Source organism: Bemisia tabaci, chromosome 2, assembly GCF_918797505.1.
Source record: "Bemisia tabaci chromosome 2, PGI_BMITA_v3".
Lineage (NCBI taxonomy): Eukaryota > Metazoa > Arthropoda > Insecta > Hemiptera > Aleyrodidae > Bemisia > Bemisia tabaci.
In genome coordinates, this window is record NC_092794.1 from 48,270,392 (window position 1) to 48,294,232 (window position 23,841).

A 23,841-nucleotide genomic window follows, 5' to 3' on the forward strand; every position below is an offset into this window, starting at 1 on the left:
TCTTCGACGACCTTCATTATTTCGCTCCGACTGCTCCGGGGCTCCGCGAAGTCACAGATGGCGAACTGAAGGTTGTCGATGCAAAAACAAAATGTTCCATCCACAGCACAAACAAAAAGTGCGTGCAAAGGCCAGGAAGGATTTGCCGATCGCGATCGACGCCAAATTTCTATCATGGATAAAAATGTCAAATGCTTGGATCGCTTGCTTTTCGATTCATTCTAAACGCAGGGAAACATCGCGGCAAGTGAACTCATTTGAGAACACTGGAAAAAAACATATTGGATCTAGAGTCCAGACTCTTGAAAACATTGACAAGAAAAAAATACTCTTGATTCAATCGAATTTTTGCTTGAATCAAAACGGAATCCGCTTAAATTAAGAGGCTTGGTTCTTGATTTAAGCTAGATTCTGATTGAATCAAGAGTCCTTTTTCTTGTCGATGTTTTCAAGAGTCTGGACTCTAGATCCAATGTGTTTTTTTTCCAATGAACTGCGGGCTCATTATTGAACTTTACAGACAAAGCAATAGACAAAGAAGAGGATGGCTGCAGTGGACAAAGCGTGGATACTAACGGTTGGAGAGTGGTTTTACGGTTTCTAGGGGAAAATGACAGTTTCTCGGTGTTATTTTCCTACCCAAGTAATTAAGGTTTATAAGATCATCAAAGCATTTACTCGTTTGAATATGTGTTTTCTAACAATTTTTGATCTAAGAACGAAAATTAGAGGTATTTTAACGACGTGCTCGTGCCTAAATATTTCATCGAACACCGGAAGACTCATTTATCGCGGGGGACAGTTAAACCATTAATTAGCTGGCTGCGAGTTGATTATTAAAATTGATGGATAAAGCGATAGACAAATAAATAAAATTGAAAATGGAGCAATCTGCAATCCTAATTTGGTTGAAGCGTGTGGTTGCAATAGGAGAGGAGGTAAATAACAGACTGACTAACGTAAGTCCATCATTTTCTCTTTGTCCATCAATATCAATAATCATCTTGCTGTTGTTTGTACACAAACCCTGACCAAGAAATACTTTAAAATAACTTCTAAAGTGGGTGCCGAGTGAGTAGCGTAGATCTAAAGATTAAAGCTATTTTTGATTTTCATCCGAGACGTTCTTTCAGTGTTACCTATATTTCAGAGGATTTCTTCGTCAAATTTTGCGTGCAAATACTTGACGTTATGCAGCTTGATGTGGTACTCGACAATTTTCAAGAAATATCCTACCAAAAAAAAAAAAATACTAATTGACAGATCGACCATTGAATCGTTCTCGAAAGTGCTAAAGAACCAAGTTTGGACGAGGGTTATCAGTGTTTGTTTGCATCCTTCCATCGCGTGGTCATTTTGCAAGGAAATTATGCACTTTATTTGCAAGTGATATTTTACAGCGGTATTTCTGTATACAATGGTAAAATCGTTAAGGCAAAACGAAGGCCAACGAATTTTAGAATTACATTATGATTGGAGCAGTTTAACGGTACTAGAGTATATGAGAGGGAATTTCCTTGAAGCCGCTATGATGCACCCTTTGAGAGCTTTTCATGCTAACGATTTTCAATTACTCTCCTGAGGTTTTTTCAGATGCCTTTCATCGTAAATAGCGCGACCTCCATACAAAAAAGCATGCTACAGGATCTCTTGCGACCCATTAAAATAGTTGCTTATTGACATAAGTACAGACCCCTAGCCTGGAGTTTCTCGTAATTTGCAAGCCGCTGGCCTCTGAGTCATGGGTAAAAATGTGCACTGAGAGCCATGTTGTTGTCTACTGGGATAAATCAAGCGTAATTTTTTACCACCAATTAATGGTATATTAAAAACTTCTCAGTTCCGGAGTCAAACTTACAAAAATCAGCATAAATCTCTGTAAAATGTGGCTCAATGCCCACGAGTGGTAATATTTTATGGAAAAACTGGATTTTAGAAGGGACCGCGGAAATTATCGTGTAGAAACACTGGAAAAAAGTCAATTGGATCTATAGTCCAGGCTCTTAAAAACATTGATAAGAAAAAATTCTCTCGATTCACTCGGACTTTTTTCTTGAATCAAGAGGAAATCCGCCTAAATCAAGAGGCTCGGCTCTTCGATTCAAGGAAAAATCGGATTGAATCAAGAGTACTTTTTCTTGTCAATGTTAATAAGAGTCTGGACTCTAGATCCAAGCAACTTTATTTTCCAGTGTTACAAAATTATCAATCGAAAATGTTCAGCACAAATGAATTCTGATTCTGAAATTCAGTAAGAAATTTACCGATTTCCTTTTAGAACCCTGGCAACTCGGTGTACAAGTTTTTATTTTCAAAATTTACCTTTTCAAATGCACATCAATCAACTGATTTTGATTCGATTCGATTAGTAATCGACTGATCGAAAAACTCTACCCAAAATTTACCTCACGTTATATTACGATTAGAAAAAGAAAAAATTACGAGATAGGGCATATTTTGCACCTCTGCAGCTACGATTCCTATTGAACTGAAGAGAAATTTTACTACCTTCACCGGAAAGCGGCTTATTCTTTCCCAAGACTCGTGTTGACTGCGATTTCAATAAGCCCCTGACATTGAATGCGGCGCAACGTCCAAGTGCATGCAGAGAAGAACGCCGCAGTTTACAAAGTCAGCTCCGGGTCATTATGATTAATTGTTTGGCTCATTAGCCTGTAAACGAGACTTAAGAGATGGGAAAATTCTATTCGCTTCACTGGCTATGTTGAAGAACGAGCGTCTTCCCAGACATGCCTAACTTTTCAGATAGTCGGACTTCTTTTCTCCGTATCGTGCATAGGTATGGTCGTTGGTCGTGCGCGCACTTTCCTTGATGTTTTTAATTGATATAATACTAGGTGTCTCGAATGTGATTTGCAGTGAATATGCAAGATGTTCCACACTGGGAAAAAACAATGATGACAATTACCGCATTATAAATTATCATGAACAAAGCAGTCATAACCAATCTTTGTGGTATGATAGTCTTAAGTAGGCCAAACTTACGGGTCCCATGAGGTGAAATTGACTCCGATGACTATATTGGATGATACTTACCTAAAACAGAAAAAAATAAAAGAGAATTAGTTGACATAATCTTCATCTAACACGTATTAGACTCTTTAATATGAAATCAAAAGAGTAATGCATATCACCTGTGGCGTGTAGCGCTTCGAGCGATAGCCCCCTGGTCCCATATAGTAACAAATAGGTAGAATAGAAAAATACTTTCCTGCGAAGAGAGAAAAAAAAAAAAAAAATTCATAAGTTTTTTCTTAAATAAAGACTGTGTCAGAAGAAATATGTCAGAATGTTCATACGACGTTTCATTTAGTGTATAACGTCGCAGAAAATTGATATATTTCGATTTATTCTCATTTGTAGCAGAGAGAAAGGTTATGCCATTTTTATCGCTTGGATGCAATTCACTGGAAAAAAACACATTGGATCTAGAGTCCAGACTCTTGAAAACATTAACAAGAAAAAATACTCTTGATTCAATCATATTTTTGCTTAAATCAAAAGGAAATCCGCTCAAATTAAGAGGCTTGGTTCTTAATTTAAGCAAAAATCCGATTGATCAAGAGTATTTTTTCTTGTCGATGTTTTTAAGAGTCTGAACTCAAGATCCAATGTCTTTTTTTCCAGTGATTCGATAGAACGGATAGAACGTTATAGTGACGTCACCTTTTCACTAATACCGTCTATTGGCATTGCTGCCAGATAGTTCTGAAAAATCGGCATTTTCTCCCACTTGACTTCTCTTAAAATATGCGCGTGTTATTGCATAAAATGGCAACCTTGCACGGTAGTAACTACTGCTTTTCCTGGGAGGGACAAAAATTTGGCCGAGAAAACCAAATGAAAGAAGAGGCTAAGAATGCTGATCACGTGCATTGACATTTCGTGATGATCTGCGAAGGACCTGCGCTGCCGTATGCTAAGGAAGAACGTCGTATGAGCATTCAAGAGTTGCCAAATTTCCCCGCATACACGATGTGTTTTAGAGGAAATTTACGCATATTTTCCCCTGAAATTTTAGGATACACTGGAAAAAAAAAAACATTGGATCTAGAGTCTAGACTCTTAAAAACATCGACAAGAAAAAGTACTCTTGATTCAATCAGAATCCAGCTTAAATCAAGAACCAAGCCTTTTAATTTAAGCGGATTTCGTTTTGATTCAAGCAAAAATCCGATTGAATCAAGGGTATTTTTTCTTGTCAATGTTTTCAAGAGTCTGGACTCTTGATCGAATGTGTTTTTTCCAGTGGACTTAGAATAATTTACACACAAATTTACCTGGAAAATCTGAAAAAAATATTCAAAATTTTCCGAGTTAATTAGTTTTCCATTGAAGGAAATGTGGCAACATTTGAAGGCTCATACGTCGTTTTTCCTTAGCACGACCGTAAGAGGTTCAAAGGCGGAAAATCCGGGCCCAAAGAGAGTCGTCATACAAAGGGTTCGGGACATAGCCACCGAAATAAAAGGACCGACTCGCTACATACTCAAAATAACGACTGACTAAATTCTGCGCGGCATAAAATATGCACCCTCCCATCAGTCAGGTGGCGGGTTTCGAATTTTTGGCGAAACTACTTTTTTCAAGAACGGGCACGCCCCCCTTCCCCCACCCCCTCCTGGTGTGCTACCATGCCGAAGTAGGTGTGTAATGTCGGCGAAGTGGTTGCTCTGGCCATATACGAAAGCCCCCCGAGATTGTCACTCAGAGCTCTCGGTAATTATCAAGGGGACCGTCAAAGTCAAAATTAAATTTAGGACGATCGACCGAGGGCGTCACGCGCGAGAACCGCGTATCGGCGCCGGTTTCCCGCGGGAGTTGGGCGGTTCTCGCGGGGCGGTGAAAAAACTGGTTTCGTGACGAAAAGGAGCGCTGGAGCAACAACGCGACGAGCGGCACCGAGAGGAATGTTTCGGAGCCAAACTTGAAAGCCGCCAGCGGTTCGCGGACCAAGGATTTCGACGCTGCGACTGTCTCAATGACTCCGATTTTTTCTCCTTCAAATGCCAAGTTTACGAAATTGTCACCGAGATCCGAAATCGCCAATGTTCGGTAACTTGACTTCGCTTAGCGAAAAGGAACAACATATGGATCAAGTCTAGCTTATGAAGAAATTCAGTTTTTTGGGAGAAAAAAATTGTCTATTTGTTGTAGGATTTCTGTTTTAATAACTTGTAAAATAAAGTTTTCGTTTACAAATTTTAGTTTCAGTTAACTGGGGCGATTATGTTTCTAAATTGCCGAGAAAGTCGAATTTGCTGGTAAAATCAGAGTTTTCAACAAATTTTTAATCTCTTGATTTTCGCGTTTAGATGTTTAGCAAAAAGGAACCAAATTTTTAGGAAGAAGAAAAGAGGGGTCAGCTTGTTGTAGAATCTGTTCTATTCTTCATAAAGTGAAGTTTTCGTTTACCTATAAATGTGAGTTTGAATAAACTGGAGGAATTTGTCTCTGTATTTCTGACCGGATGTATCAAATTTTCCGCAATATACATATGTAGTTTTTTATTTGTTTGTTTTTCATTACCCTCTTCTGAATAATGATAATGGCTTACTGAGGCTCAACTCTTTGTTCATCAGGCATCGCAGAACGAATCTTAGCGTTGTATTCCGAAAGTAACTTTTACACTACAGGGAAGATTAACAGTTTCTAAAATATGTTGTCTCAGGAGCCGCTTATTTACCCCATCAGAGGCGAATAACGCAGGGGTAATACAGAGTAATCCAAAAGTCTCACACCATCTCTGAAACCCCAAAGGTTCTAGCCCCTTTCTAGGATGGTCTCTTAAGATTTTGAGGGTTCCTAGAAGTTGTTTCCTTTGACATAGAAATGCTTACAAAATTACAAGTGTCTATAACTAAATTTGTTCAAAAATTACAAGGGTGATGCTTGGTGCTGGACTTTTGGATCACCCTTTAGAGACACCACTGATTGAAGGAGGAAAGCATGCATATAGCTCGAGAATGGGAACTTCTCATAAGTTTGTGAATTTTTATCATTTCTTTTTCTTCTTTTTTTCTTTCAACCAAGCCTCTCCCTAATTCCAACCGTCGAGTACTGTCCCGAGACAATACTTACTCGTGCTTGTTGAGGGTATGTAGCGACATGGCAATGGGCAAGATAAGATAAAAAGAAAAAAAAAAAAACGAATGGGATTAAGTAATTTTTGATGACTGCTGATCCGCTTCCCACAATCCAGCCAGTACATCACAATTGACATTGATTATTAATGGCCCAGATAGAGAAGATCCAGACGTACTAACCTGCCGCGTGGGCCTCAACCACGATCTGACTGTTCTACGCATTACGACCGAGCAATAGCGTGGTGTGCTTTACAATATATCGATTGATCTGCCGGTTAAACCAATGAAAAAATATCGATAAATAGGGTGTTCGCAGAACACTTTAATGATCGTTCTTATACCATAGCTTCAAATGAGGAAAAATCGAAAATCGATTATTCACGCTTCGCCACTGCGACCGAGTTGAACAGAAACGCACCAAGTGGCATTTTGGGAAATCAATGAGTTAGGAGTACTTAGTTAGAAATTCAGTTAATCGTAAATTTTCTCTTGTTATATAGAAGTTCTAAGTAGATAAAAACAGAGCTAATACATTAACTACATAATTTTCAGTAAACAATTGTTGGAAACACGATCTAAATCCCATAGCCAGCCGAGTCAAATTCAATAAAATGCTTAACAAGACAGCAAAAGTAACAGAGGAAATTCAACTTCTCAACTATGGTTTAAAATGCCTTAAGCTAAAAATCTACAAGAGGTGTGAGTGACTTAACGATGGCGAGTCCCTAAATGTAGAGAGAGAAATGTCCACGAAACCAAAATTTACAGGAGAGAGTTCCAAGAGAATTTACAAAGTTCTGCATCAACGTTCGTAGGCTACACGAAACATTTTGAAAAAATAGAACTTAGAGAGCAGTCAGCAGCAGAAGTAAAGTCTTAAATCGATTTTGTGATACTTTGATTTTACTTGGCATTGGCAGCCACTTTGATTTGATGGACATGTTTCTTTTCTGCATTCAAAGAGGTATGTTATACAGCTAAAGTAAAAAACAATCCACCGTGATTGTTTTAGTGGTTGTCTTTTCTAGAAATAGTTTTCAAGTTCAGATTAAAAAAAAAAAACTGAGTATTAAATAATACTAATCATGCAATCCGATAAAGTGATGAGAACCCCACGTTTGATGGAAATAGTCGTTAAGTTTTGTCCTTGACGATAACTAATAATCTTACGAGAGAATGCAGTTTCAAACCTCTTTATCCAAGTTCAAACTGTTGGCCGTTGACTACCCATTTGTTTGCAGATGAGCTTCGGGAAACGCATAGTGCGTCAGACAATAACCAGACACCAGCTAATTTGCTAAACGAATCGTTCGACACATCACTCAACAGCCAACAGGGAGATAGGTCATCGGTTGAAAAGCTTCCACCATTGCCGAGATACCAGTGGAGGGTCTCTCTTTGTTTCTGTATCTACTCGAGAGGCCATTCATGAATTATGCAATATGCAAGTCAGACCGATTCCGATTTTTCGTCTGGTGCGGTGCTCATAGTCATATCGTTATGCCAAATATCGTATTGGCACAACTCCCGCAGGCGCGGCTGAAGGTTGTTCAAAAACACTGCATTTTGACGGGGCCCACGAAAAATGCAATCCTCAGGAAAATAAAATTGAGATTTCACACAGGTGTGCAGTTTGATATTTTGCACAAGAATACTTCCCGAGCTGATCGACCAACGTGAATGCTCATTCAGATTCTAGATACCTTAGCTCAAATACAAGACTTTTTTTAAAACAATTGTATTTTTAAAGCCTGAATACACGAGTGAATGCGCTCATTTTGCATGAATGCGTTCGAATGACAATTTCTTCCAATCGGAGCAAAGAGGCGAAATAAAATTTTACGGAGAATTTCATGAGAATTCATTTTGCTGAAAAGTATGGAGGATGTGGACTTTTTTAACTGGAACTCCCTTCCCTCTCCCTGAGAAAATATTCTGCATGCGTTACTAATTGCAACTTGTAAATACCACGTTGAAGACATACATCGCCCTATCTTCCCACTGCTCTTTCCTCCTCCAAGTAAAACAAAAATGGTGAATCCTCTTTGGCAATATACATTTCACTATAAATTACAGCAAAGCGTGAGGAACAAGGTTAGAAATCTGTTGGAAACCAGAATTTTTTGGTGTGAATCACGTGGTTATCTCCGATCGAAAAAAATAGCCAAAACACTACGGACTCGTATGACCATATATGGTTATATATACCAGATTATGTATGTATGGTTTGCTATACTAAAATTCATATGAAACACAACTACCTAATTTGATTGAGTAACCGTAGTTTTTTTTCAACGATTGGAGTATTTTTTCGACTCAATTTGTGTCCCCGAGGAAAATGCTCCAGTTTCTTAAGCGGGCTTATTCTTTACCTTATCGCAATTGGAGCAATGTCACCGGTAAGATTGAATACCTTTAACCTCAAAACTTCCAGAAACGACGGCGAATCTTATCGCCTAGTCCCCGCTTGACCGACAAACTGTCTGCTAGAACAATGGTGAAGTACGTCTACACCGATTATTATTGTTCTATTCACCATACATCATCCACTAAGCACTCTCCCTATACGTAACCCACATCTTTACTTGAATAATTAGTGGTTTTTGTTTCTTCTTCTCCTTATTTTTTCTTTCTTTCTGTCTTTAGACAAAACCTCGCGATAGAAAAATTGCCAAAACTTACCGCCGTGGGAGATCAACGAGTAAACCAAAATCACGAACGCTGTTGTGTGTCCAAAACCCAATGACGAAGCTAAAACTCACGGCTGTCGCTCGCCTAACATGAAAATGAAAAAGGCCCTATGAATCATAATAAAATCCGTCGATTTTCAATCACTCAAATGACTTTCGGGAGGCTTTTGAAGATTGATGGCACTTAGACATAGAACGGAGTCTATACTTACTCCATAAAAGTTTTAGCTCAGACATAACATATTCTTGGGACTTCATTTTTCCACTTACGGTTCTCTACATTAATATGGCAGTATACAGGGTGATCCAAAAGTCCCGCACCACCACACTGGGAAAAAAAACACATTGGATCTAGAGTCCAGACTTTTAAAAACATCGACAAGAAAAAATACTCTTGATTCAATCAGATTTAAGCTTAAATCAAAAGGAAATCCGCTTAAATTTAGAGGCTTGGTTCTTGATTTAAGATAGATTCTGATTGAATCAAGCGTACTTTTTCTTGTCGATGTTTTTAAGAGTCTGGGCTCTAGATCCAATGTGTTTTTTTTCCCAGTGCAGCACCCCTTCTGAGAACAAGACTTGACAATTTTTCACTGACACTTTCGTCAAGTTCCCTGACATTTCCAGGTTTTCCCTGACTTTTCAAAATTCCCTTACATTTCCCAGTTTTCCCTAACCGTGGCAATCCTGCTTATAGGGTTGGTTGGTGCACGACTTTTGAATTACTCTGTATGGACGAACGTTTGACCGTTTGTGTGCCTCTTTGTTCTAGGTGTCAAAGTGAGTTGGACTGCCCGAAAATGTTGACGAACGCGTGGAAATGTCGCGTCAAACGGCTTATCAACGAGCAGCCCCTGATAAAGCAGGCTGCGAGAATCCGCAGTCCGGCGACGATGCGGTGTTGTCGCCGTGTTCGTTGTCCTATTTCCGCCTTTGGGTTCGGCCGTTGCGTTTCCAGGTTCGGGCGGCCGCGGCTCTTGGCGCCGAGGCACGTGACTGTGTTGACCGACTTAAACGCAAGACCAAACTGACCCCCAACAAGTTCCCTCGCTTTGACGCCCGGTCGTTCGGCTTTATCCCGGCTTCCTCATCCGGCAAAAAGGTTTAACGCCGGATCAGCATTCCAATGTTGACAAATTTCCCCGTTAGAAAAGCGATAACTGAAGTATGAAACTGCGTACCTCCATTGCCGTGTTCCAATATGCACTGGAAAAAAAACACATTAGATCTAGAGTCCAAACTCTTGAAAACATTGACAAGAAAAAATACTCTTGATTCAATCGGATTTTTGCTTGAATCAAAACGAAATCTGCTTAAATTAAGAGGCTTGGTTCTTGATTTAAGCTAGATTCTGATTGAATCAAGAGTACTTTTTCTTGGCGATGTTTTTAAGAGTCTGAACTCTAGATCCAATGTGTTTTTTTCCAGTGCAATTTTATAGCTGAAATTTTACAGAATGTTCTGCTGACAGCGAAGAAAAATCAATGAAGTTTATAAGACATTAAGTCGTCTAGTTTATAAATAGAAAATGAAGTACGGCAATTTGAAACGTCGCAAATGGAGATACGCGGTTTCGAATTTTTGGCATCTCACTCCATTAACTTCCATAGTATCGATCTACGATGTTTTTAACCTAATGGCAGAAATCGTCCACTCCAGTTCGCCTACAATGTCGTCACATAGGCAACAAATATACAGGAGAACACGAATAGTTATCTTTTGCGCCTTAGTTAGCAACTTAATTAATTAATTGGACCGCTATAGCAGACAATGTTTACAGAATATTCTGCTCACGGAAAAGAGAAAGAAGGAAGCTTTCGATGAATTACGTTGACTAGTTTTTCAAGAAAACCATGAAGTATAATAAAAGGTCTGTAAAGCCGCGAACGAAAATAAGTGGTTTCGCACTTTAGCCATCGATATTCATCTGTTTTGGGCAAAACCTGTAATTTTTTTTGTTGTAAAGAGGTTCGGATACTTTGTACTGAATTGCAGATAAAGTTCTCTGAGAAATTAGAGGGAAGAAATTTCGCAGAAAATTCGTTTGTATCAAGGGAAATTCGGCAACGTCTGAAAGCCCTTCCCGCGGGCTGATTATTTAAATTGATAGATAAATAGATAAGGAGATGGACAGAGGAGACGACGGAGGAATACATCGATTCTATATGAGTCGAAATGGGTGTTTTTTTCAGACCGAGGGGAAGAATAATAATAGACTGATTAAAAAAAGGGGTTCTCTTTACAGGTATCCTATGAGAGAAACTGGGATCAAGCTCTAGCATCTAAGATTGAACTTTCAAAGCTCGTTGTCAGTTTTTAACATTGTTGACTTATACCGGTAAAACTTATAAGTACTTGAATTTAAATATATCTGTTGAGTTACTGAAATAATAACTGATTGTGGGGCCAGCTTGTACCAGCGCTATACATGACACTTTTTCTCGGTGGTAACGCTGACGATTCACCCTAAGGTTTCAGGAGTTTTTTCAAAGCAACCTCAAGGATGAAACCATGACACTCAACACTTTTCTGATGCACGCTCATCCGCAACACACGAGCTCTCGTACTTGCGAAGCAGGTATATCCGTCTATTTGTGACCACTTCAGTTAGGAGAGAGAAATCAAGTTTAAGTGTTCAGTGTAGTAACGTTTGACGTTTCATTTTTGCGCGGGTTGTTCGATTCCCAAGGTTGCAAACGCCCGATCGTTGGACGTTGGTCTCGGCTCCATATATTCGTTACCGACCAGGAAAAATAAAACCCTCCAATTTCCCGTAGATATTTTCCTCGATTGTTTCCAAGTTTCGAGCATTTTACTGACCCAATTTTTTTAAAAAAAAAACTCAACGAGGCTTATTTGGGTTAAGTAGCTTCGATATCGATGGGAACGTATAGGACCGCAAGGGAGGCTTCGTTAGAACTGAGGTTTGAGGACAAAACGTTTTCTGGTCGATGAGTGTCTTTACGATTTCCTCGTATGCACGAGTTTCGTATAGGTAAATAATTGAATTTGACTGCGTAGTTTGGTAAAATTCAAGCGTAGTCGGCTAATTTTTCAACGAAACGTCGTTTTCCGGATGAGGGATCGTGCATGGCTCCGCGTACAGTGAACCAATCAGAGAGATCGGACGTGAAATTTTGGACTGAAACTGTAAATTTTGATGGATAATACTCCACAAACACATATTTTAAGGGGTGCATAGAATAGAAAAGTTTACGAGGAAACCAATAGAGCCACTTTTCGAACCTCATAGTTTTGTATAAACGGAGTTATAAGCTTTTAAAGTTTTCAAATTTTGTCCGACCTCTCCTATTTACTCGATCCACCGTGCCGCGGTTGCAGTATTGACTCAAACCATTCAATTTTTCACAAATATGTACCCGAGCGATTTTTGCTCGAAATTTGTCAGATTTTTACTGATTTCTGAGGTCAGAAGAAAAATCAGTGAAAGAATCGAGATCAAGATTCTCATGGTAATAATTTAATTTACCAGAGAATTTTGAAAACATTGAAATTTAGTTACACTCTTTCGTGAGGAAAACGACGAAGAGAGGGTCTGAATGGAGGATTATTGGTGCGAAGTGAAGTTGCGGTGCAAGGCAAAGCTCGGAGATTTTTTGTTGAAAATTGGCGACACTGGATTTTATCCATTTAAATGTGTGAAAAAAAATTGATTTAAATCGATTAAGAGTGCTTAACCTAGAATCGATAATCGATATTCGGTAATTGGATTTGATTACAGGAAACAATCGACTACACCCTGCAATAATTAACTATTTTCTCCAGCTCATCCATAAAGGCACTTATCTTCAATGGGAAATTATCAACGAACAAGAAATATTATTTCCTAATTCCAAAATGTAGTCCAAATATGTTGCTAACTTTCAGAAATTATCAGCAGATCGGGTGATGTCTGAAACTTTCCAACGTAAAATGTACAATGACTTTAAGTTAGGATTGGAGCCAGGACAAGTTGCATGGGGGGGGGGGGGGCGGCGGCATCTACATTTCCCGCAACCCCTGACTAATTACAGCCCCGTTTAGAGTTTAGCCGTGTAGGACACAAAATAATTTTGCTCGAACTAAAACTATGCTTCGACTTCTAACGACAATTTTTCCTGAAGGTTCAAATGATGCACATGTTTGGACCACGCCCTGCCTGGCCTATTTTGCAATTATTAGTTAATACATCGATGGTATAAAACTAAATAAACGCGTTTCTTGTTTGTTGTGGTTCGCAATTTCTCCGTCACTTTCTTTTCACAGAACAACTAACTCTCGCGTTCAAGTATTGCAGAATGCGGGTTCAGGTGGTTAATGAGAGAAACTGGGCGAAATTCTTGAATTAAAACAGCCGGTTTTCCTGTAAGTACTAAAATACTTACAAAGCGGCAGGAAAATTTTCAACGTTACGCACCGAGTTAAGTGTCTTACCGAATTCATCATCGAAAAATAGGAGTCTTATCTGTTTTCAAAAAGGCCAACAATCTTCAAGTTTAGTAATTAAGTATTGGTTTAGCAATCCTGGCCAAATTTAAAAAAAACCTCACCTTGCCAAGTGCTCACTCCGACATTCACCAGTCATCGCTGCGCAAATTTTACTTGATTTTTTGCTCAACGAGTTGCTCCATCAATCAACATGAGACGAAAAACAGCGCTGACCTCCGAATTTTACTTTTACCTCACGCGATTGCATTGATTCGAATAGAGCGGCGTTTCTTAAATAAAATTGCCTCTGTGCTCTACGAGCAGGTTTCCTGGTCTGTACTTCAGATCCCTCCACTGTAATTTTGATCCTTTGGAAACCTACTGAGGTGAGATCATTGCGTTCGGCGGTACACGTCAACGTCAAATCAACGTGGAAAAAAGTGCCCGCGCATGGGATATGCGTAAAATAACAATGAAGAAAAAACCGCCGACAGTGGCGATTTTTTTCTCCCTCTGTTGGAAGTGAAAGGCTGAAGCGTGAATCAGAATTCGAAGCGGCGCCGAGTGGAACAGCATCTGACACTACACGGTGAGGAATCTCCGGTTAGGATGATATTGGACACTTCCGCCTTCATCGCAAAGGCTTTCATGGACGCACGATCCGGATAACGTTGAACGGAAGGTGCAGTATGGTGCATGCACCACACAGCATGTCGTGCGGACCAGTTAACGTCGCCAAATTTCCAGCAAGTGTCGTCCTTGTGCCACTTACAGAGATATAAGAAGTTTCATTCCTGTGATTCGAACTTGGGTCGAAACCCATGAAAACGTCCCGTGGACACAAGATCCAAAAACGTAAAATTTAGTATTAAAAAAAAGAGGATAACTAATTCCGTAAGACCTCAATGCATAAATATGCAAAGAGAACTTTGTAAAAAGAAAAAATCTGATTGTGAGTCCAGAATTCCGAAGCTACTTAGCTACTTTTGCTCCGAAAAGTTTACACAGATGTCATGGGACCAAAAATTAAGTCGCGTTGCTTACATTCCATTTTTACAAGTCGTCACCTTCCGCCTTCCGGCCAGAGTATCACAGGCACCACTTATGCTTAGACGCTACGTTGCCGAACATCTCAATATTGCTTTAATATTTTCTTTAAAGCTTTTGCATACTTTCATGAAAATCTCAGGGATTGATCTCGATGGAATAAAAATATTACCTAGATGAAAATTTCGGATGATTTTCATTAGTTCATTAATTTTACTTACTTTCTGTTAATTTGCTTTAGCGTAAAAAATAGGACAAGTTTGAAAAGATTCACGGTTAAAAATCGCGGAGTGACATTCGGTGTATGAGTCACTTTGAAGTCTGTATAGCACCCAAAATACCTCAGTGATATGAATACGAAGTGAAATACGCTCTGCAAGAACGTACAGCACTTCCTAAAAAGTGTAGATTCCGCTCTCTAAAAGTGTAAATCACTCCGTAAATAGAGTCCATTTTACCCTGCATTCATTTCACTAGGGTTCTTCGGGCGCTACATCGACTCCGGCACCGAATTTAACTCCAAAATGTTTAAGAATGTTGGCAACATAGTGTCTGAGCACAAATGGCGCTTGTGATACTTTGCCCAGAAGGTGACGATGTGATACTCTCAGAATAGCTTCTACTGTAAGTACTCAGGTGCACTGACAATATTAAATGTCATACTTTTTTTTTACAAAAAGTCACTGAGCATACTTGCTCATGCACCGAGTTACATTTTTTTTTTTTTTTTTTTTAAAAAAAACCAATTGCTCTGATACTACTCTCACATTTGCTTGATAATTTTTTGAAGTTTTAAAGAGAGCCTCGTTTAATTCTGGGAAAAAATTCATTTTCAGTAATCAAACAGACGCACTGACCTATTTTTGAGGATTATTTGTGATTTCCCATCACGAGTAAACTTGTTTAATTGTTCTGCTCATGAATAGGTCACCGACGGGCGTGTAAGTGAGGGAGGAAAAGTGATTTTCCAGTTTGGAAATTGACAAAATTCGCACCATTTGGCATGCATGTTGATTCAGGTGGAGAAAAACAACTAAGCAAACTCGAAGCTCAACCTTCCATGAAAACGTAGTGCGAAAAAATGTATTGCTTCATTTGCAAGTATTTTGTGGACTGAACTCGATGCATTTTTTATATTTTTTTTCGGACTCGAGTTACCAGAGAGAAATAAAAGTTAAAGTGAGACAATCTGCGGTAAAGTGACGTCATTTCACCGTGTTTCTTTGCGCGTGTGCGGTTGGTTTAAACTTACAAAGCTCGCGAATTGACGCATATCATCGACAGACGTGTATATCCACACTTTTTTGTCCCTTTGAATATGAGCCCCCTCATCAGCGGAACTCCATTAGGTTTCAACCTTCAGACCAAATGAATCAAGTTTTAACAACTCTGCAAATTTCAATCATGCGAAACTTATCAAACTGGAAAAAGTTAATACTTTTTATTAATTGTTTCCCATTTAGTTTATTCCAAGAACCCACATACAAATACAAATGAATCCATGCTTTGAGGTATTTGCTTAGATTAAAAGTTTCCGCGGTATATTCCTGCTATTGTAAGTATGCCCGGTACGTTTCACTATTCCTATTTCTACAAATGAACAGATACTAAAATATGTGACGAGGTGGTAAAATAGTGCTGGGTCCACACTATTTTGCGGGGAAAGCAAGGCCAAAAATGTGGATCCGGCGCTATTTAACCACTCTGTTTCATACAGTTTTCCCCACTAAAATACCTGTGTATAAACTACTCTTAATTTGTGGTCTGTCCGATTTACAGGAGAGAATTCTTGAATTAGTCAAAAATTTAATCCACCCAGCACGTCGATTTTCAAATAGTTGGTTCTAAATTTGATATAAGTCCGTTTTCAGGAACAGTCCCACGAGAAGCCATAGAAACCGACTATCTTTGTCCTAACCTAATTGTTGCCCCTGGTGTGTTATGAATTTCACTGTTGGCGTAGCATAGGATCCCCCTATCTATAGTTTTTAGATCGTTCACTGGAAAAAAAGAGTAAAAAAATAAAAAAAAAAATATAAAAACACACATTGGATCTTGAGTCCAGACTCTTGAAAACATTGACAAGAAAAAATACTCTTGATTCAATCAGATTTAAGCTTAAATCAAAAGGAAATCCGCTCAAATTAAGAGGCTTGGTTCTTGATTTAAGCAAAAATCCGATTGAATCAAGAGTATTTTTTCTTGTCGATGTTCACGGAAAAAACAAGACTAGTGTTGAGCACTACTGGCCGTTTAGTGGGGAGTAGTTGAGTGCTGGCGTCTAAACGCTGTACAGCTCAACACCGGAAGGCAGTACTGGTGGGCACTGAACATGAGTAGTGCTAATCAGATGCCGCGAGACGTAGTTGCGCTTAACAGGTGTAATTTCACCATTGATGCGTCGGAGTCACCATAGCCTGGTGGTAACGCGCTGGTCTACCACCGACGCGATCCGAGTTCGATCCCAGGCGGAGGCGTTTCATATTTTACGCTCGCTCCAAAGTCACTTTAGGGCTTGACACTACTTCTTCCTTAGTGACCCAGCCTCGAGCTGTTTAGTGCCCAGCACTACTCTGACTTGGTGGCTCCATTTGACCTAACCCTCGTTAGTGTCCAGCACTAGCCTGTAGGTCCCAACCCTAAGCTCGTTTTTTCCGTGTTTTTAAGAGTCTGGACTCTAGATCCAATGTGTTTTTTTTTCAGTGTTGGGCTACTGGAATCTTATGAGGCGGACTAATGAAAAAGGAGGTGCTTATCGATAGGTATAAGAGGTATTTTTATACAATGATCAGGATCATACTGGTTCTCCCGGAGACGAGCCTCGTTGCCGATCGCATTGACTGGGCTCTCCGGCCTTTCACATTACTTTCTCGCGAAAACCGGTTCTACCGGCGGATTTGTCCTCTTCTTTATACATTTATTACCCGATGATTTTACTCGATCCTAGTTTGCAGAGTCCACAATTCTGTGCCACAGATCCATCTCCGAGTTTCGACCCCGCGCGCGCGGAGAAATTAGTTTGCGGTGAATTTCTTTCGAATTTGCGGCCGAGATGACTTTCGGCCCATCGGATATTTTTGTCCAGGAGCGTGGGCGAGTCGCTTGCAATCGGTCGCAGAAACCCGATTTTGCGGTTGGTCCTTTTAAATGAGCCGAAAATAATAAGATTCGCTCGAGCGCAAAATTTCTACTACCTAAGAAAGTTTCTCAGATGGTTGCACTGTTTATGCGGAGAGTACTCGAAGGGCGTGTTTTGTGGCGAGACTAGCCAATGGCCCCAAATACGTTTGGTCTACATTTTGCAATCAGCAACTAAATACAATTTCTGGCTCAGTTCAGAAACAACATATGTGTCGTTACTTACTTTATATAGATGGGTGCTTTTATGGACGAGTCAGAAATCGACACTGGAAAAAAAACACATTGGATCTAGAGTCCAGACTCTTGAAAACATTGACAAGAAAAAATACGTTTGATTCAATCGGATTTTTGCTTGAATCAAAACGAAATCCGCTTAAATTAAGAGGCTTGGTTTTCGATTTAAGCTAGATTCTGATTGAATCAAGAGTACTTTTTCTTGTCGATGTTTTTAAGAGTCTGGACTCTAGATCCAATGTGTTTGTTTTTCCAGTGGAGGTGCCTCGTTCCAAGATACTATCCAAAAATTCTACCACCTCCCTCCCCTCTTCAGAGTTACAGCCCCTCAAACTTTGAGTCAAGAGTCCGTGTTTTCCTACATTGTGGCAACAGTTCTAAACGAAAATGCATAAAAATTGACAGTTCGGAGTTACTCAACACGCTTAGCTCACTTTTGACCTGCAAATCCGGAATCATATTGTAAAGGAGGGTTTTGACAGAGAGGCAGTAACTCCGAAGGGGTGGAGATGTTTAGGGAAAACGCTGCATAAAAAAAACTCTCTTTTCTACCTCAGATTCTTAAAATATACGAGTTCAACTTTGAGACACCCTAAAAATCCCTTACAAAGCATGATATTCTGTTTGCAACTAATTTTACTTTTCGAAAATTGTTTCTTAGTTAAATAAGTTTTTTTAAGCTCTAAAATACAGACATGTGGACTTTGAGTACCTAGTAGGTAAATAAGTTTCCTAGATTATTGAAAATGTGTGTGCATTGCCGCGTATATCTTGTTTTTGTGTTTTTCTTCGTCAAGATTTACCGGGAGATTCCCGAATACTTTCCCGGGCACGGGAAAATTCCCGTTTTAATCCCTGTTGCGAACAGCGACGGCGAACATTTCCCTGGAGTTTTGCGAGTTGCGTGCACGGGCCTACACGCATACGAGATAGCATTTCGGTGACACCTACGGATCCGGAAGGGAGATAGTGTGGCGAGTTGTATTGATTAACAGTGGCGTGGCGTGAATTGCGATGTATCGATTGTTCTGCCTTTTAAACCTATAGTAAAGAATCGATTATTAAGGTGTTCGCTGCGAACACCCTGTTTATCGATCCTTTTCTATAGGGTTAAATAGCAGAACAATCGATATATCGCAAAACACGCCACGCCACTGTTGATTAAAGAAAAAACGCAAGGACAGAAAAGAGAGGCAAAATTCAGGTAAACTTGAACCGTTGGTAGTTTCCTCATTCGAGAGGAGTTTTGGCGGAATTCCGACTGCAATTCTGTCATGCTCGCAAAAACACCATATGAACAGTCCGAATTTCTCCCGTTAAAATGTTCCTCCTGGCAGAAAAATTAAGCGCAATTTCCCTTGAATTTTCAGGAGTATTCTCTACCTAGGAAGATGAAATTGTGGACACAATTACTTATAGGAGAAATTTTAAAAAAAAGCTTCGAAGTCTTGCCAGAGATCTCTTGTTTCATCAGAGGAAAGGCAAGGCAACGTCCGATGATTAGTGCGTTTTTTCCTCTTAGCACCGCAGAATTGCCAACCTGCCGAGATTGCAGTATTCAATCAACAAAATCAACTCCTCCCCAGGGAACTTTCGTCTATCGTAGACTGATGCAATTATAGAAAATAAAAAAAATTATTTAAAAAAAACCAGGAAAATGAGGATCTTGATCTTTTAATATTAAAAACAAATGAGCAGGGTAAAAGGAATGAGACGTGAGGAAAAACTGATGAAAATAAGGTAAATAATCTGGTCTACAGTTTATGGTTGTTTTATGATGTTCCATACCTATTCAAAGCAACGGCATGCCTCTCAAAATCAGTTTCTGCAGTGAGCTGGAAGCTCGATGGATTAAATAGAGGAAAAATCAGGGCGATAGTACTTGGTTTGATTTCAGTTCGTCAATAGGATGACAAGTTTTCGGGTCTTTATTTTTTCCAAGCTCCGATCATTACTTTTCAAGGTCTTCTGGGCAGTAAAGATTTTTTCCTGATTTTTTTATAGAATTCTGAACTTAAAATGGGTTTGTTGATCTCCTGTCGTACAGTAATTGCAGCGCAGGACCTACGACCTAGAGGCCTCCTAGTCGAATCCTAGCTGGGCGATGAATGTTTGATGAATCAAACAACAACTGCCTAGGGCCGGTTGTTAAGACTTAGGAGGAGATTGCACGGGATTACGCCCTAGGACCCTAAGAGTAGGAATAGGTACCCCCTGGTGGGAATATCTGAGGTTGATATCAATTTAAACAAATGTAAAAAAAAAAAAAAAAAAAAAAAAAAAAAAAAAAAAAACCGAAAAATTTTCAACCGCCAAGATTCAACTTGTGTGAAACTCTGCTAAGTACGAGTGTGACACACATGATGACAACACATGATGCCTTAAAAAAATCGAAAAAATTTACATCCTCTGCAGTCGACCGTTTCTGTGGTTGGTTAATACATTGCTTCCGAATGTTGGCAATCCTTTCCGCATTCTTCTTGCTGCGGCACACGACATACCGTTTCCGGATGGTCTTGCTCCTAAGAATCTCTGTTCACGAAACCTTTTAAAGCTATGGCTCGCTCTTTTTGAATTCATCGTCCATTTCGTATCTATCCATTGAATCATCCGGGTATGGGGATCGATACTGCCGTGCTAAGGAAAAACGCCGTATGAACAATGAACATCCGAGAGTTGCCAAATTTCCCTTGATAAAGCATGTATTTTTGACAACATTTATGCATATTTTTCCTTGACATTTTCAGATATTTTAGATCACATTGAGTACAAAATTATCTGAAAATTTTAGAAAATAATATTCGCAATTTTCCCAGTAAATTCGGTTTTTATTACAGGAAACTTGACAACGTCTAAAGGCTCATACGGCGTTCTTCCTCAGCACGGCAGAATAGCCCCTAAGATTGAAGACACGACAATTTTTTAATGATCTTCGGCTACTGTCCGCGGCAACAGCCACGGCCGCAGCTTAGGGGTATGCTGCTTTCGTGGAGAAGATTTTCCCCCTTGAAAATTCAAGACTTGATAGACGAGTTGAGTAACTCTCGATTTTAAGAAAATGTAAGCTGGGTTAAATACATTTTCATAAATGGGGCAGGACGCTCCAAACCCTGCGATGGTTTGTTATTGAAAAAACTATCGCCCTTGCCCTTGAGCTGTCATCTCATTGTCAGTCGCTCCCTTATCTATCGTCCATCAAGATATGGGATTGCACCGGGAGAGCAGGCCTCAGAGGTAGAGACTTGAGTTCATGTTTAATAGCTAATCGCTAACTATACTCTTAAGAGAAACGGGTCAAAATTGGGTCCTTATCATTCCCTTAGGGTTACTTATGTAGCAATGATATGGGAATGTATTGCATCTCGAGAAAAAAGTTAACTTCGTCAGACACTGGAAAAAAAAACACAGGCGTGACAGGCGTGAGTCCAGACTCTTGAAAACATTGACAAGAAAAAGGACTCTTGATTCAATCAGATTTAAGCTTAAATCAAAAGGAAATCCGCTCAAATTAAGAGGCTTGGTTCTTGATTTAAGCTTAAATCTGATTGAATCAAAAGTATTTTTTCTTGTCGATGTTTTTAAGAGTCTGGACTCAAGATCAAATGTGTTTTTTTTTTCCAGTGGAGGCGGCTTTATCATCATGCTTGGGGGTGCCACTTTAATGGTCGTGAGGAAGGGGGGGGGGGGGCTCCTCTTTTCGGAAATTGTTTTTTTTCTCGTACATTTGATGCGAGAAATTAGTTTCATGATAGGCAGCGTGACTCCAGGGGTGCAGAGGATGCTCGATCACGTGCGCAGCGTGAAATTTTGAAAAGACTCTTAACGGAGAGACAGATTTCAAGGGTCAAAAGTCGAACATCAAAGGAAACGAGATGGAAAATGTCCTCATTTTAGAGATTGGAGATGAATTTAGTGGGTAACCGGTGACAAAAATGAGGGCAAATAGCCGGCCCTGGGGGAGGGAGGGGGGGGGGCAGAGTATGGAAGCTTAGAAGATTCTGCACTTCAGAGAAATCTTCTGTGGACGGGTATTCAGTCTTCAAAGTTTGCAACTTTGTACGAAACCAGTTGAGAACGGCAGTCTGCCGCCTGAAATAGAACAGTCTAAATCCTTATCACCTGCCCCCTCCCTCGCCAATAACAACAAATGTAAATTTTATCCAATTTTTCCTGTTACATAGTTGACAGGTTTTTCTCGCACTCCTTCTAAATTTAGCCGTTGTCACGGCTACGTTGTTCTCACTTAAGTTCAGCATGATGAGCACCCGGTACCCGTGAAGAACCGCCTATGGACTTATTGTTAGATACACAGCGACGCCGGTGAAATTACAGGAATGCGTATGCGGTGTTTCAAACCCTCCTCTCCTTGAACAAATCTTATGAAACGAAACAAATCTAATACTGTTGCTTGAATTTTTCATAGATAATAAATCACTCAGATGGGTGAACTAAGGGGAGTTTTGAAGGAATGACGTTGAGTACGTTTTCATCACGAAGTAAGACAAGAATTACGCAACCGCAATTTCCACAAACCTAGATACGCATTTCTGCAATTTCACCATCGATATGAGGGCCTAATCTTGCACACGGCACGGCATTATCATAATCAGCGTCCCCGCATGCACCATCCACCGCTTTTACGATTAATTCAACATCAAAGGCTTGAAAAACTTGAAAACTTACAGCGTTGTGTCCACAGCGGGTCCGGGGAGAATATTCCAACGTGAGGAGGCAACTAAAATCCTTGGGGAAAGCACCAAAGCAAAGCACAGAGGCACCGCGGAGTCACACACCTGTAGATTCACACCGCACAGCACTGTCAATACATGTCACAGCACAACCGGGACAGATCAGAGCTCACTGATACCGCACTGGCCGGAGAGAATCCACGCGAAAATATTATCGAAGCACGAGAAATAAACACGGGACGAAACGCACACACGCAGTGTTTTTATTTCCGAGCGTGTGGAGGAACGGTCGAGACGAAAACCGGCTAGAGTCCGAGCCGAGGCTGGAATGTTTGCGGAATGAAAACACCGAAAACTGAGAGAGGAATTCGTGAAAAGAAAACTCGCGGGCCGGGGATCGGGAGACCGACGAACGGGGTTCCAGCGCGAGGTCTGATCGTCAACTGAAGCTTCGGCGAGCGCGTCACGAGGTTTGGTCGGCGGTGTGGCTTCGTGTGGTAGCACGGCGCACTGCTCGCGGGGTCAACCTGAACTGAGCCGGCCGCGCTCGCTGGCCCGCTTCGTGTCGCCTTCGTGTCGTCACACTCGCGGCTCGTCACACTCACACACACACTGCGCCGCACAGTGGCTCGAGGCAATACTGCCGTGCTAAGGAAGAGCGCCGTATGAGCCCTTAGACGTAGCCAAGTTTCCTTCGACAAAAACCGAATTTACTAGGAAAATTGTGAATGTTTTTTTCCAACATTTTCAGACTGTTTTGTACGCATTTTAATCTAAAATATCTGAAAATTTCGAAGAAAAATGTGCATGAACGTCGTCAAAAATACACGTTTTATCAAGGGAAATTTGGCATCTCTCGAATGTTCATACGGCGTTCTTCCTTAGCATGGTAGAATAGGAGAGGTCGGACAAAATTTGGAAACTTTAAACGCTTATAACTCCGCTCATACAAGGAAAAATCTTGATATAGAAAATAAGTAATATAATAAGATTAAAGGAATTAATTTTATTAGAGGAGTATTTTTTTTTTACATAATGAAAATGTGCAACAACAAAATAAGTATCGTGCAAACAGACATCTGCAGAAGAATTACCAAGAATAATTCCAGTTAATCCACCTATGGTAAATAAAAATAAAAATCCCAAATTTCATCTGTAGAAAGTTAGTATTAGTGAAACTAATATTATAAACATGGATTTACTATAAATTTTGGGTTGATTAATTTTATTAAAAATGGTCTTAAAAGTGGCTCCATAAGTTTTATAGTGAAATTTTCTTCCAATCGCACCCCTTAAAATTTAAAATGTGACGAATTAGACATCAAAATTAGTAGTTTTACTTAAAAGTGTCCTGTCCTATCTCTCTGATTGACTCGATCCTCTGTGCGCCGGTAGTAGACACCGCGTCGTGTGATGCGTCGCAGACACCGAGGCACAAGGGTCAAACTCGCCGCCACGCTGGACGCTCATCTACTGCGTTAATGATGAGAGCACCGTCTTGCTACG

The 23,841-nt window shown here is 40.1% G+C and overlaps 1 protein-coding gene across 3 annotated transcripts in view; it reads right to left on the minus strand.

The window, feature by feature from the left end:
• The window catches only part of LOC109044129 (uncharacterized), a 189,807-nt gene extending 166,932 nt beyond the window's left edge, over window positions 1-22,875 (minus strand). The window contains exon 1 of one of the 3 annotated variants that reach the window (XM_072297475.1): window positions 22,331-22,875. The gene's annotated coding sequence lies outside the window, so the exon portion shown is untranslated. Of the gene's footprint in view, window positions 1-22,180; window positions 22,275-22,330 lie in introns of those variants that run through there. The other 2 variants (XM_072297473.1, XM_072297474.1) reach the window with 2 other exon arrangements.
• Between the last annotated feature and the right edge of the window lie 966 nt (window positions 22,876-23,841).